The sequence below is a fragment of the Eptatretus burgeri genome, chromosome 9 (assembly GCF_056783735.1).
Source record: "Eptatretus burgeri isolate ZD-2024b chromosome 9, Ebu_testis_v1, whole genome shotgun sequence".
Lineage (NCBI taxonomy): Eukaryota > Metazoa > Chordata > Myxini > Myxiniformes > Myxinidae > Eptatretus > Eptatretus burgeri.
The window spans coordinates 97,676,358-97,691,357 of record NC_140969.1 but is presented as its reverse complement, the minus strand read 5'-3'; the positions used below and the strand labels follow the sequence as shown (position 1 = coordinate 97,691,357).

Sequence of the window (15,000 nt, the reverse complement as noted above, 5' to 3'; positions counted from 1 at the left end):
ATTTTGAACACTAATCGGAAAACAAACCTGTGGTTTAGCAGAACCTCGGCTCTGAATTTGTCCTGATCACACGTGTGCAGAGAGGAGCGAGATACTTTTTTATTTTTAAACTCTTTCTGCCTGTCTGGCAGTCAAACAAAATAGAAAATCATTCCAAACAGGAAACTTATTATTTTTATGGACGTCATAAAGGACACAAACAGGCACGGAAAACGAATGTAACTTGTTCGATAAGGTGGTGTAATAGATACTGTATCAACTCTGGTAATTCCAGATTTTATTTTATTTAAATTGAATTACTGTTTGTAGTTGAACACCAGATAGAAACACAAAGCACCTTATTTTCACTCTCAAACCCCTTCTGTTTTGCAGTACTTGGACATGTTAAATAAGGTGGTGTGTTAGGGTGATTTATAAGACTGCTTCAATTGTGCTAAACTGTATTTTTTTTGAACTATCTTTAAAACCATTAATTTATTTAAATATAAGTATATACTTGAACATTGCGTGGGGGTTATCATGTTCCATGAACTCTCCAGTTTGTAATGTGAGCCATCTGCACACAAATATGTTGGACAAGTAGAGCTTTTTGCACAATGTCCATGTGACTATTCGGTTCATAGGCAGCATTTTCTTACAAAGATCACGTGTCCACGTACATCGCTCAAAATTATGTCATATTGAAGTCTCGCAAATCGTCCATTTATTCATTTACTACCAAATACCACCCGTCACTTTGATGACAGGAATAGTATGAGGTTGGGGGGGGAGAGAATGAGAATGGGGAGGGGTGAGCGAGGAGAAGGCAGACATGCGGTGGAGCATTAATTACGATTCGTACTGTCTCACCAAAATGATTCGACATAGAATAACAGTGAAGATGGGAACAAAGTCGTGACTGAAATCCATTTTCTACCAGTCATACTATAAATACCGTATGGAGATGAACAGTCAGGTCAGGTCAGGTATGGGAGCATGTGCCAGAACAGCGCGTCGCTGCGTCCACTTTCCGCCGGTACTCCAGGGGCCTCCGTCTGGCCATCCCCCAGGCAGATGCCAGGCCCATCCCCATCTCCTTGAGATGATGGTCAACCTGCTGCAACCATGAGGCACGTGGTCGGCCCACTGGCCTCCTCCACTCATGAGACTCCCTCGCTGAGAGAATCTGGTGAGCAGGATCAGCGTCAGGAAAACGAGCCACATGTCCATACAGCCGCAGCTGACGCTCACGGACTATGCAGGTAACAAATCTCATCCGAGTCTCTCTCAGCAACCGCTCGTTGGACACAAAATCCGACCAGCGATAGCCAAGGATTCTCCGAAGAGACCTGGTACCAAAGGAATTAAGTCTCCGTCTCAGATCCTTGGTCAAAGTCCAAGTCTCGCACCCATAGAGCAAGACTGGAAGTACCAAGGACCTGAAGACTCGGACTTTCGTCCTCCCGCACAGGTACCGGCAGCGCCCCGCCCCATGATCCAGTGAATCCATGACTCCCCAGGCCCGACCCAGACGTCTATTGACCTCCGGCTCACAACCTGCGGAGACATGAATATCACTGCCAAGGTAAGTGAATCTATCCACGACCTCAACATCCTCACCACAAACAGACACAGACAGGACAGCAGCATCCAAGATGTCACCGAAAGCCTGGATCTTTGTTTTGACCCAAGAAATCCGTAATCCCAACGGCTCCGACTCCTCATTCAGCACCTCGAGGGCCCCCAAGAGGATGTCTAAAGTCTCCGCAAAGATGACTGCATCATCTGCAAAATCAAGGTCCGAGATCTTGACATTGCCAAACGATGCACCGCAACTTGATCTCTCCGACATCCTCCCAAAAATCCAGTCCATACAAGTGCTGAAAAGTGTGGGGGCAAGTACACACCCCTGACGAACTCCAGTAACAACTGGAAATAAGTCAGAGATGGTACCACCACACTTCACAGCACTCTCAGTACCAGAGTAGAGTTCAGACATCAGATCGATCAGTTTTGGTGGCACCCCACGAAGACCAAGAATCCTCCAGAGGACATCCCGATTCACTGAATCGAACGCTTTACAGAGATCAACATAGGCTGCAAGCAGCCCCTGCCGAAACTCTCGTCTGCGTTCGGTGAGGACACGAAGTGCAAGGATACGGTCAATCGTTGACCTCTTTGGTGTAAAGCCTGACTGCTCTGGACGCTGGTGCTCAAGCAGATGGTGGCGAACCCTATCAAGAATTATCCGAGCAAAGACCTTGCCCGGCACTGAGAGCAGCGTCACCCCTCGGTAGTTGTTGCAGTCTTGGCGATCACCCTTCCCTTTTCCAGAGAGGGACAACAAGGCCCCTCTTCCAGTCAGTTGGGATGATGCCTGTGTTCCAGGCAGAGCACAAAACTGCATGCAACGGCAACGCGAGTGCAGCATTTCCACCAGCCTTGAGAAGTTCGGCATGAATGCCACAGATCCCTGGAGCTTTGCCCCGTTTCAACTGGTTCACCGCAGCCCGTGTTTCCACAAGCGATGGTGGACCACAGTTGATTCGAGGGTCAGCAACAGGGATTGTAACACCCTTGACGTCCAACTCGACAGCTGGGGGATCAGCCTGGTACAACCGCTCGAAGTAACCGGCCCAGCGGGCCTTCACTTCAGACTCCTCTGTCAAGAGCCTACCACTCTCTGCTCGAACTGCAGTGCTCCGAGGGATGGGCTTGGATGAACGTAATGCGCGAATTCCCTGTAAGCGGGACGAGAATCACCTGTCTACAGGTGATGCTCTACCCCCTCACAGATTCCTCGCACATAGGCCTCCTTGTCCACCCTCAGTGCACGTACAGTTTTACGCCTCAGCTCCCTGAACAGCTCAGCTCTGCCATTCAGCCTGGCCCTGCGACTCTGGTCAATGGTATCCAGTGTCCCTTGAGAGACAAAATTCTTCTTTGCCCTGCGGTGAACTCCAAGGCATCCACCGGCAACATCAAGGACGGTGGTCTTGAAGGTGCTCCACAACTCTTCAGGACCCCCCAAAGCACCCAGACCCCCAAGTGTCCACTCAGCCTGTTCGCAAACTCCTCAGCTACTCTCTCATCCCTGAGCTTGGCAACATCCAGCCTAGGCTGGGATGGTACCATTCTCCAGGATTTAAGGTGCAGCTTTAGAGTTGCTACAACAAGCCTGTGGTCAGTATTGAGGAACTGAGCACTCCGGTAGACCCTGCAGTTCTGGATCATCCTCCAACGACCGTCAATGAGGACATGGTCAATCTCCTTTGCCACACCGCCAGCGTTGGAATACCAAGTCCAGCGATGAGCTTGCGGGCGCTGAAACCATGAACCAGCCACCCTAAGTCCATGACTTCTTGCAAAGTCAAGGAACTTAGTGCTATTCTGGTTCATAGTTCCTGACCCATGGGGACCAACACACACCTCATAACCATCCCTATCAGTTCCAGTCGATGCATTGAAATCCCCCAAGACTAGAAGTGTATCTCGTCTGGGGCACTGATCAACCACAGACTCGAGTGTGGCGTAGAATGTGTCCTTCACGGTAAGATCACTCGCCTCAGTCGGAACATAAATAGAGACCAGGGAAATGACACCTAAGGAGTGACGAATCCTTAATCTCATAATACGCTCGTTGACCGGTGTTACCTCAATTATCATTGGGGTCAGCTTATTGGACACAGCTACAGCAACTCCTTGGGTATGGTAACCATCAGAGCGACCAGACCAATAGTAGGTGTAACCACCCACCATTATCTCGCCGCAATCCGGTCTCCGAACCTCAGAGAGAGCTGCAATCCCGATGTCCAAACGCTTGAGCTCAGATGATAACAGAGACAGGTGATCATCCTCTCTTAGGGATAGGACATTCCAGGCACCCACCCGAAGGGACCGCCTCAGGTTAACCCAAGGAGACCGCCGTCTGGTGGACGACACCTCAGCACCACTCCGACACACTCTCCCGCAATCTGACCCAGGGATGTTACCCCGTGGTTTCCCTCCCTATCAAAGATTGGGGGTCCCGAAGGCTTTGCCCCAATCCCATCATCCGGTGAGCTGCCCTGCGAAGGGAAGCTGCACAGGAGGTACTCCCACGGAGTGGGTTTTCAGATTTTTTTGCGTTTTTGCGTTTTGCGGAATGAAGCGTTTTACGGTGGCTGGAGTGCAAATCCTGCCACCAACCTCCTAATAAGAAGTAACCCAACTGCAGGAGGACGTCCGCAGACACAGTTGGGCACTAGATATGGATGGCCGTTGGCTCACAAGGAGCTCCTCCGCCCTTTGACAGGTTTTGTTTTTAATCCTGCTGGGTGTCCATATCCAAACACCCTCCTCACCAGAAAACCTGGTGGGGGAGACGGTTTAGTCGCCGACAACCCGACCATGGAACAGGTTAGTACAGGTTTACATGGTACCTGTAGCAGGTCACAGATCGAACCTGACCTGACACCATGAACAGATGACCAGATGATCGAACCTGACCAGATGAACAGTCTGGAGCTAAAAACCGCCTGGACATGCAGAGATGTATGTGGGAGGAGGGTGCTGCACTGCATTAGGAGAGGGTGGAGCTAGGATGGGACAGAGAGATGGGGTGGGAGTAGGGGAGTTAGCAGAGAGAATGTTACATGCTTTATGATGAACACATGCACACTCACACTCTATATACATTAGTGCTTGGCCATTATCGGCAATTTATCGGTAATCAGCTGATTGCAGTCGGTGTGATTACCGACAACAGTACGTACTGTATGCAACCCAAAAGCATTGAGTAGCTTTCATCCTTGTTTTGGGGGAATTACAATGAGCAGATTAAAAAAACAACAACGTTGCATTATAAACGTTTCAGAGATGTGCTGTCAATCTTTATGTGACTGGTGGAAAAAATTGGGTTCTCGAATTTAGAAAACGCATAGCAAACGGCTTGGGGATCAGATGTTATCAAATATATTTTGCTTTGAAACTCACAAAAAGAAACGATATAACCTTTGTAAAGCACACCTGGTTCATATATAATAACCAATTGCTTTAGAAGCAGTCACGAGGACAAAGGAAAACGTGATCGCCCGTACGCTACTGAGGTTAGAAGTTAAAACCTCAACCATTATAAGGTATGGGATGAAACTTTGCCACCATGGCACTCGCAGCCACACACACACACACACACACACACACACACACACACACACACACACACACACACACACACACACACACACACACACACACACACACACACACACACACACAAACACACATACACACACACAAACAAACACACACACATACACACAAACACACACACACACACACACACACAAACACACACACACACACACAAACACACACACACATACACATACACACACACACACACACAAACACACAAACACACAAACACACAAACACACAAACACACAAACACACAAACACACAAACACACACACACCTGCGGAGAGTCCCTTTTACAGATCCAAATCTACCCACATGTACCTCCACCTTGTAGCAACTGCCACCAGTGCATCCTGATTGGGACACAAACTGCGCTGCTATCTACTGTTGGGTGCTCTGTAAGTGGCTTATCCAATTATATGGTTGATGAGGAACGGCTGGCTTGGTAAGCGATAGCAAGCTGATTGGTAATGGCAAAAAACGAAACATCGCCAATTTCTTAACATTCTCAGATTTCACTCCAGATTTCGCGTGATTTAATCCATGTGATCCGATCCGATCCAAACACAAATTTCTTACTATTTCTACTTGTTAGCCAAAGTGAGGTTGTTGGCCAAAGTGAGGGCTTGTGGAGTGGCTGGTCAGGTAGCTAATTGGATAGCAAACTGGCTAAGTGGGAGGAAGCAAAGAGTGGCTATGAGTGGGAGGATGTCTTGCTGGGAGGATGTAAGTAGCGGGGTACCTCAGGGATCAGTACTCGGACCATTACTATTCATGATTTTCATCAACGATTTGGATAATGGGGTCACGAGTAAGCTTTCCAAATTTGCGGATGACACAACGTTTGGAGGTAAGGTGGATGGCAGAGGGGTTGGTAAACAGATACAGGAAAGTATACAGATTGGGAAAAAGACTGGCAGATGGAATTTAACCTGAGCAAGTGTATGGTGTTGGGGATGGGAAAGAACAATGAAAATAGAGATTACAGAATGCAAGGGGTAATTTGAGCGTGTCACGCAGGAGAAGGATTTGGGGGTGGTAATAGATATGGGAGGTAAGCAGGCAGCACAGTGCCGGTCAGCTATAGGTAGAGCAAATAGGGTTTTAGGCTGTATAAGGAGGGGTACAATTATAAATCAAAAGAGGTGGTGTTAACATTGTACAGGAATTTAGTGAGGCCACATCTAGAATATTGTGTACAGTTTGTCACCATAGTTCCGGAAGGACATAGATGCCAAAGAGAAGATGCAGCATATGGCGACTAGATTGATTCTGGGCCGAGCTAGACTCAGCCATGAGGAGCGGCTTAAGGAGACAGGGCTTTATACAATAGAAAGTAGGAGGTTATGAGGTGATATGATAGAGATGTTTAAGATGATGAAAGGTACAGATAAAATAAGTGAAGATGAATTATTCAACAGATTAGACAGTGATAGAAGCAGGGGCCATAGCCTGAGAGTAAAGAAGAAAAGAGTTAAAACGGTAGTTAGGTCGTGGGTCTTTTACTCGGAGAGTAGTTAATGCATGCAGTGGTCTCCCTGGAAAGGTCGTGGCAGCAGAAAAAGTAGACAAGTTTAAATTAGAATTAGATAGGTACCTGGAAGTTATGGGGATGTTGATAAAGGCCCGGTCACACCTTGACGTTTTAGCCAACGTATGCCGATTTTTGATTTTTTTTTTCTAAAACGCTGGCACACGTTGAATACGTTATGGGTAAGTTTTGATAACATTGAGAGCACGCTGGCATACGTCGTAGTACGTTGCCATACGTCGTTGTACGTTGGCTTTAAACGTTGTACTTTTCGGTTGTCCTCAAATTTTTTTCATGCTTGAAATTTCACGACGTATGCCGGCGTATGACTCACACGTTCCGCTACGCTGGCCACGGGTTGTAGGCACGGTCTGCGATCGTTGACAGACGTCAACACATGCTACTTGTAAGTTAATCATAAGTTGAGACACGCCGAGGTAATGTTTAGTGTACCCGAAACTTATTTCTAACCTATGATTAACGTGTTGTTGGCACGTTACGCGATCGTTGCCACACGTCGACAGACGTTACTTTTAAGTTACTCATAGGCTGAAAGACGTCGGTATAATGGATCGTCCTTGCGTCAGCATCCACGGCCACGGCCAAGACACTTATTTGCAGCATTCTTCAAACTTTTCTTCGGCATGACGAGGATGTTCACACTTCGATGTCTAGCTTGGCTATGATTCCAATTGTCCATCGGCAGCGTCTATTTAAAATAGTCGAGTTTGAGCGTTTTAACACGTTCAGAAGAAACGCTTCAAATTTCCAAACCCCAGCGTCAAAAAAAAAACAAAACAAAGGCGAGTGACAGCAATTTAAATCGTTCATTGTAAACAATGAAACTAGCTGAGTGGTACCGTTTAAAAGTCGTTGAGTGTAAAAAAAAAATCCAATTGTTGAGCGCAAGCGTCTACTTTCAATAGTGGGGTTTGAGCGATTTAACACGTTCAATAGAAACGATTAAAATTTCCAAACCTCAGCGTCAAAAAACAAAGGCGAGTGACAGCAATTTAAATCGTTCATTGTAACAAATGAAACTAGCTGAGTGGTACCGTTTAAAAGTCGTTGAGTGTAAAAAAAATTCAAATTGTTGAGCACAAGCGTCTACTTTCAATAGTGGAGATGCAGCCATTTAAATCGTTGAGTGGCAGCCTATGAACCTACCCGTGGACACGCGGACGCAAGGACGATCCATCATAACCCACACCCTCCCCCTCACACCCACCTACTACTGCCAACATGAACAAACTAATACTAATACTAATACTGATACTGATACTGATACTGTTACTGCTGACATGGACATCGACTCAAAAAGGAACTCGAAAACACTGTTGGGTTCCCCTTTTATGAACACCATTTTTATATACCAATTCCCAAAACCGCTGGGAACACGTCTTTATATGGCAGTTGTAAGCTAGAAACACATTCATTTTTTTTGTCGACCGGAAGACGTCATTGGAATACGTCTACATACGTCGATGTGTGTTGGGACTACGTAAAGAATTGGTTCAAAGCACGTCAAACATAAGTTAGAAATAAGTTTCGCGTAAAAAAGACATTACCGCGACGTGTTTCGACTTATGAGTAGCTTATAAGTAGCCTTTGTGGACGTGTGTAAGCGTCCACATATCGTGTGTAAAACTTATCCTCATCGCATGCGAACGTGTGTCATACGCCGAGTACGTCGTAAAATTTTGAACATGTTCAAAATTTCTTGACGTACTCTACTTACTACGACTTATGATAGCGTATTTAGCGTTCTACTCGCGCATACCAAACTTACCCCTACCGTATTCGACGTGCCCCAACGTTTTAGACACACTTTTTGTTACGTCGGCATACGCTGGCAAGATCGCCAAGGTGTGACCGCGATTTTGACCCTTCCATTTCTACGGCAGTTATGATTTGAATCGTCGTGCGTCAGCCTTTTAATAGGCTACGTCACGACATCGTCAGCGATGCGTGCAACGCGCTATGCCTGAGTTAGACTATCGTTGGGCATCGGTTGTGTAGGCCGACAACAGGTTCAGCATTCGTTGGTATAAGTTATCTATAACACAACGAAACGTTCTGTGTAGTTACCAATGCGTTATACATAAGACCAAGTCGCTATGAATACGTCCGAATCTTTAAAAAAAAACCATCAAAAGTTCAACGTAAGCCAGCGTTTTACATAAATTTTAACACGTTGCCATTGCTGGCTAAAACGTCAAGGTGTGACCGGGCCTTAAGACTTTTAGGTAGTTTGAGTATTGATGGGTGATTCTGTACGAAGTGCTGTTGGTGGGGGTCTTGTTTAGGGGGGTTGTGTGGGTGATGTGTGTTTTTAACCAAGGCCATGCTCCCTCCCCGAGTAGAAGAAAAGGAAAAAATAAAAATTACAAAAAAAACTGCAAAAAACTCTAAAAAAAACAAACAAACAAACAAACGAATTTTTTATTCATTTCATGAATTAAAAACATTTTTTTTTTGCATTTTCTTCCTTGGATTTTGTGTAGATGGGCTGGTGTGGTATTCGCGCAGGCATGACCGGCTGAATGGCCAGCCTCCACCTGTGTTGGATTTCCTTGTTCTTCGTTTCTTGTTCCTTGTACTTGAATTGGTCATTGAGAGGAGATCGTGTAACTTCGCCTCATATAATGCATAAAATCGCTCCAAGCTCCTAATTATTATATTAATACGCCAGGTCATATTTTGTGGACGTATCTCCTCCGAAACTGCTGGACATTGTCGCCGATCCAAACACACTTTCGGTATGTGGTCTTTTCCGAATGCCGAAAGACTTTTCACTTTCGGCATGCGGGTGCTCTGTGGTCAAATGTACAGCATAGGCTATGTGAGATCGCACCAGATGGACAGGTTTGGGAATTTTTGGCGATTTTTCGAATTTATACATTCGTTTGCATGGCGATGAGGGACGTCATCGCTGCGAGGCGTAATGACGTCATGACATCATCGGTCATTCGCTGACGTCATTACGTCTGTCGTCGACAGACCATTACTGCTGAGAAGCATAATGCCACTCTGAGAAAACAGTGTCTGCAATGTAAAACCCTCTTCTGCACATGCTGACTACCTCAGAAGATGCATTTGACACAAAAAATGTAACAAGAAACATTGTATATAAAGAAATTCTATAAATCACATTGTGAACACTGGATATGTTATATTGACGTCCTAACGAACCCTCACTTTAGAAACTTCGCGCGGAGCGTGGGTTTGGCCAGTTTGAAAATTATAACACTTAGAAAAGCGATGCATACAGCGATTCGTGGGGATGTAGATCATGCATTCGATATCACAGAAAGTGGAGGAAAAAAACCAAAAAACATTTTGAGTGCTTTATCATTAATAAACCATTGCAGCCTGTTCCAACTCCAGGCATTGTTGAGCAGGCCAAACAAAATGGTTAATGAAGTCCCCAGCGAGGTAACCAAGGATGCGTTAAGACGCCTATGCGGTTGCCGAGGATGTGCCTGATGAAGCATATAATTAAATAAGGCCGTTAATTATCTTCAAAAGGGTTGTTTTAATTAATCCAAACACCAAATTTTCACTCATGCTCTCCCTAGGAGTTCCCTTAGTGTGCATGCAAAGTTTCAAGTTGCTTGGTTTCATGGTTTTAGAGTTTTGGAACACACACACACACACACACACACACACACACACACACACACACACACACACACACACACACACACACACACACACACACACACACACACACACACACACACACACACACACACACACACACACACACACACACACTCACTGACATTTTTTATTATTATTATTAACCTCCGCCATTGAAGATGGATGGATGTTACTGTTTTCACCCCTTTCTGTTTGTTACTTACGAAATCTAAAGATTTCGTAAGTATATTGATGCCTTCCGTTTCTGTTTGTTTGTTTGTTTGTTTGTAGGCACGATAACTCGAGAACGGAAGAAGCTACCAATGTCAAATTGCACCACGTGATTCAGGAGGGTGATGGCTAGCGCTGATTAGATTTTGGTCAAAATCGGTCAAAGGTCAAGGTCACAGTGAGGTCAAACATAATTCCGTAAATTCACGTGGAGAAATGGAGTATTTTTGCTTCGCTCGACGTTACGAGTTCATTTTAACTTCGATTTTAATTTTGTCTTCGGTTTTTGTAATCGCTTAGGACGCTTAAAACTCGGTTGTCGAAATTCTGTTAAAAATCGGATGTTTTGGAGACGTTTTAAGATTGTGTAAAAAATACATTACTCGCGCTTCACGGGTCGTCCCATGATGCAGTGCGCTCGAGCAGACGCATCGTTGAGTCACGTTAAGGTTTTCCGTGTGCGCTGACGGTGTTTTCGATAAATATGGTGTTTAAAAGTCATTTTTTTTATCCCAATAAAGGTTATCGTCGCATGCCTGACTCGCTGAGCCGTCGGATTATGTAAATATTGTTGGTGGATGGCCGAATATTACGGTTTTGTGACTTTGATAAAATAATATTGATTAATTGCGTGGAGAAATGGAGATTTTTGCTTCGCTCGACGTTATGAGTTCGTTTTAACTTCGATTTTAATTTTGTCTTCGGTTTTTGCGATCGCTGCGGACGCTGAAAACTCCGTTGTCGAAATTCTGGTAAAAATCGGATGTTTTGGAGATGTTTTAAGATTGTATAAAAAATATTTCACTCGACGCGTCACGGGTCATCACGTGATGCAGTGCGCTCGAGCAGACGCATCGTTTAGTCACGTGAAAGTTTTCCGTGTGCGCGCTGACGGTGTTTTCAATAAAGATGGTGTTTAAAAGTCATTTTTTTTATCCCAATAAAGGTTATTGTCGCATGCCTGACTCGCTAAGCCGTCGGATTATGTAAAGATTGTTGGTGCATGGCCGAATATTACGGTTTTCTGACTTTGATAAAATAATATAAAATAATTGCGTGGAGAAATGGAGATTTTTGCTTCGGTCGATGTTTCGATTTTTGATGGTTTGGTACAGAATCATCATAGAAATTTCTGGTTTGCGTCGCTACCTTCTCGAGAGACAGCTTTTATTAGACAAGGTCAGAGGTCAAGTTGACGATTTCGTAAGTACCAGTCTATGACTGCTTGTTTGTTTGTTTGTTTGTGAACAGTATTACGGAAAAACTCCTCGACGGATTTCAACGAAACTTGGTTGGGGGGGTTAGGTCTGGTCGAAGGATCATGCCATTAGATTTTGGACTTGGTCCAAAATCCAATATGACTGCTATGGTGGCCAATTTGAAAAAATATTTGAATTTTTTTTTTTGCATTTCTACATGTTTTAAGTGATTTCCAACCCCCCCCCCCAAAAAAAAAAATTGCAAATTTTTTTCAACAAAATCTCGATTTTTTTTTTTTTTGCATTTCTACATGTTATCAGTGATTTCCAACAAAAAAACATGCCAAAATTATAATTGCGGCCGATTTCGGAACTTCAGGTGGATATACCCAGTAAAATCAATTTCTGTCTCAAGGAATCTAGTTATGACGAATGAATTGAGTATGTAAAAGGGAAAGTTGCAAACTATAACTCTGTGAGCACTGTTGTCGTCAAATTGAATGAATAGGATATCAGGTTCACTTGAGTGACCTAGCAGTATTGGCGGCGGAGGTTTTGCACTCTACCGAGTGCTCCCCCTCTAGTTATAGATTAATTATTTACCCAAAATGATAACAGTGGTGTCACTTTCAAAAGGTTGTGAGCTTTACAAGCATTAAAATTCAAGGCTTTATATTAAAGTAATGAGTATGTCACCGAATGAATTTTAAATCGTAAAGATCCTTTATTTCCATAACAAACCAGGGTAATCAGTCTGTCAGGTCAGGTCAGGTATGGGAGCATGCGCCGGAGCAGCGCATCGCTGCGTCCACTTTCCGCCGGTACTCCAGGGGCCTCCGTCTGGCCATCCCCCTAGGCAAATGCCTGGCCCATCTCCTTGAGATGCCGATCAATCTTCTGCAACCACGAGGCACGTGGTCACCGAGAACGTGAAATTGATCTTTCCATATTTCGATTCTCATCACAACTTCACAATCTGCACTAACTTCATTTACAACTAATGGGCATTGGTGTCTTTATGAAACTTCAAGCATTCATGAAAGTTTTCTTTGGTTTGTTCATGGTCTGCCCATTTGAATAAAAACATTGCAGTTCACATACAGTGCCTATAGAAATAATTCACACCCCTTGACTTTTGTCACATTTTATTGGGACAAGCAAAATACAAAAATGGATTGAGTTAAAAAAAAAAATTGTCACTGATCTACACAAAAGAGTGAATGATGATTGCATAATGACAAAGTGAAAACATGTTTTTAGAAATTTTTACAAATCAATGAAAAATAGAATGCTGAAATGTCTTGCTTCAATAAGTATTCCACCCCTTTGCAATGACACTCCAAATTGAGCTCAGGTGCATCCAATTTCCTTTGATCATCCTTTAGTTATATCTACAACTTGATTGGAGTCTACCTGTGGCCAACTCAATTGAATGGACATTATTTAGAAAGAAACACACCTTTCCATATAAGGTCCCACAGTTAACATTGCAAGTCAGAGCAGAAACTCCACCATTAAGTCCAAGGAACTGTTCATAGAACTCCGAAATAGAATTATGATGATGCGTATATCTGGGAAGGGTATAAAACAATTTCTAGAGTGTTGAAAGTTGCTAAGAGCACAGTGATCACCATCATTAGGAAATGGAAAGAACATGGAACCATCCAGACTCTTACTAGAGCTGGCTGTCTGAGCAACCAGGCAAGAGGGACCTTGGTCAGGTAGGTGACCAAGAACCCAATGACCACTCTGACAGAACTAGAGAGTTATTTGGCTGAGATGGGAGAACCTTCCAGAAGGACAACAATCTCTGCAGCACTTCACAAATGTAGGCTTTATGGGAGAGCGGCCAGATGGGAGCCACTCCTGAGAAAAAGGCACCTGACCGCATGCCTGAAGTTTGCAAAAGGCACGTGAAAGACTCTGAGATCATGAAGCAACAATTCTGCGGTCTGATGAGATGAAAATTGAATTCTTGGGTCTGAATGCAAAGTGCTACATCTGTGAAGCATGGTGGTGACAGCATCGTGCTTTGGGTATGCTTTTCAGCGGCAGGGACTGAGAGACTTGTAAGGATAGAGGAAACGAATGGAGCCAAATATAGGCAAATCCTTGAGGAGAACCTGCTTCAGAGTGCAAAAAAACCTTCGACTATGGCAAATATTTACTTTCCAACAAGACAGTGACTCGAAGCATTCAGCCAAAGCAACACAAATGGCTTCAGAACAAGAATGTGAAAGTCCTTGAGTGGCCAAGCCAAAGCCCAGACTTGAATCCCATTGAGAATCTATGGAAAGACTTGAAGATTGCTGTTCACCGACATTCCCCATCCAACTTGACAGAGCTTGAGCAAATCTCCAAGGAAGAATGGGAGAAAATCCACAAATCCAGATCTGCAAAGCTGATAGACATACTCAAGAAGAATCGAAGCTGTAATCGCTGCCAAAGAGGCTTCGAAAAGGTTTTGACTCAGGGGGTTGAATACTTATTGATGCAAGACATTTCAGCTTTTCATTTTTAATTAATTAGCAAAAATTTCGAAAAACATGTTTTCACTTTGCCATTATGGGGGTATTTTGTGTCGATCAGTGACAAATTTCAATTTAAACCATTTTAAATTCAAGCTGTAACAACAAAATGTGCAAAAGTCATGGGGTGTGAATACTTTCTGAAGGCACTGTATGGATGTGAAGTCCAATTCCATGAGTCCATGCTGACTTTTCACTTGATTGGGGGAATTCACGAATCGATACAGCTAAAGCAAATTGATTCAAAAGATACCTCAACTCATTTGTTCCTCTGCCCCCTCCCCCACCCCCCCCCCCAACCTGTGGAGTCAACTTCCTCAAAGTCATTCTTCTCTCTAGGGCTACAAGAGGCTGTTGTCCACCATGTCAGGTCACCCCCCCCCCATCATCCACAACCATGATCTTTTATACCCTTATTAACAGTCCCAAGCCCACGGTTTTCAGGGTTTGCAGTTCTTCCTTCCAGATCTGTGGTACTTGGTACTTGGTTACTTTATATCAGTAGTCTGTTGAAAAATGATAATGTGTAGAAAATTGTGGTCTGTGTTGGCACATTGTGTGCTGCCAAATGGACCCAAATGCAACACCTCTCCGATGGCGAGTGTAAACTTGTGGTGACACTTGGGCCACGTTGCAGAGCTGCGAGGTTGGGTTTTTGGCGTCACCTAGCAGAAATGCAAGCGTACAACTAATGTCTGTCATGTGAATGTGA

General features: G+C 44.3%; 1 protein-coding gene across 9 annotated transcripts in view; it reads left to right on the top strand.

Annotated features, from left to right (window-relative positions):
• SCAPER (S-phase cyclin A associated protein in the ER) overlaps nucleotides 1-15,000 on the top strand; it is a 631,592-nt gene that overhangs the window by 51,426 nt on the left and 565,166 nt on the right. The gene's annotated exons all lie outside the window — the stretch shown is intronic.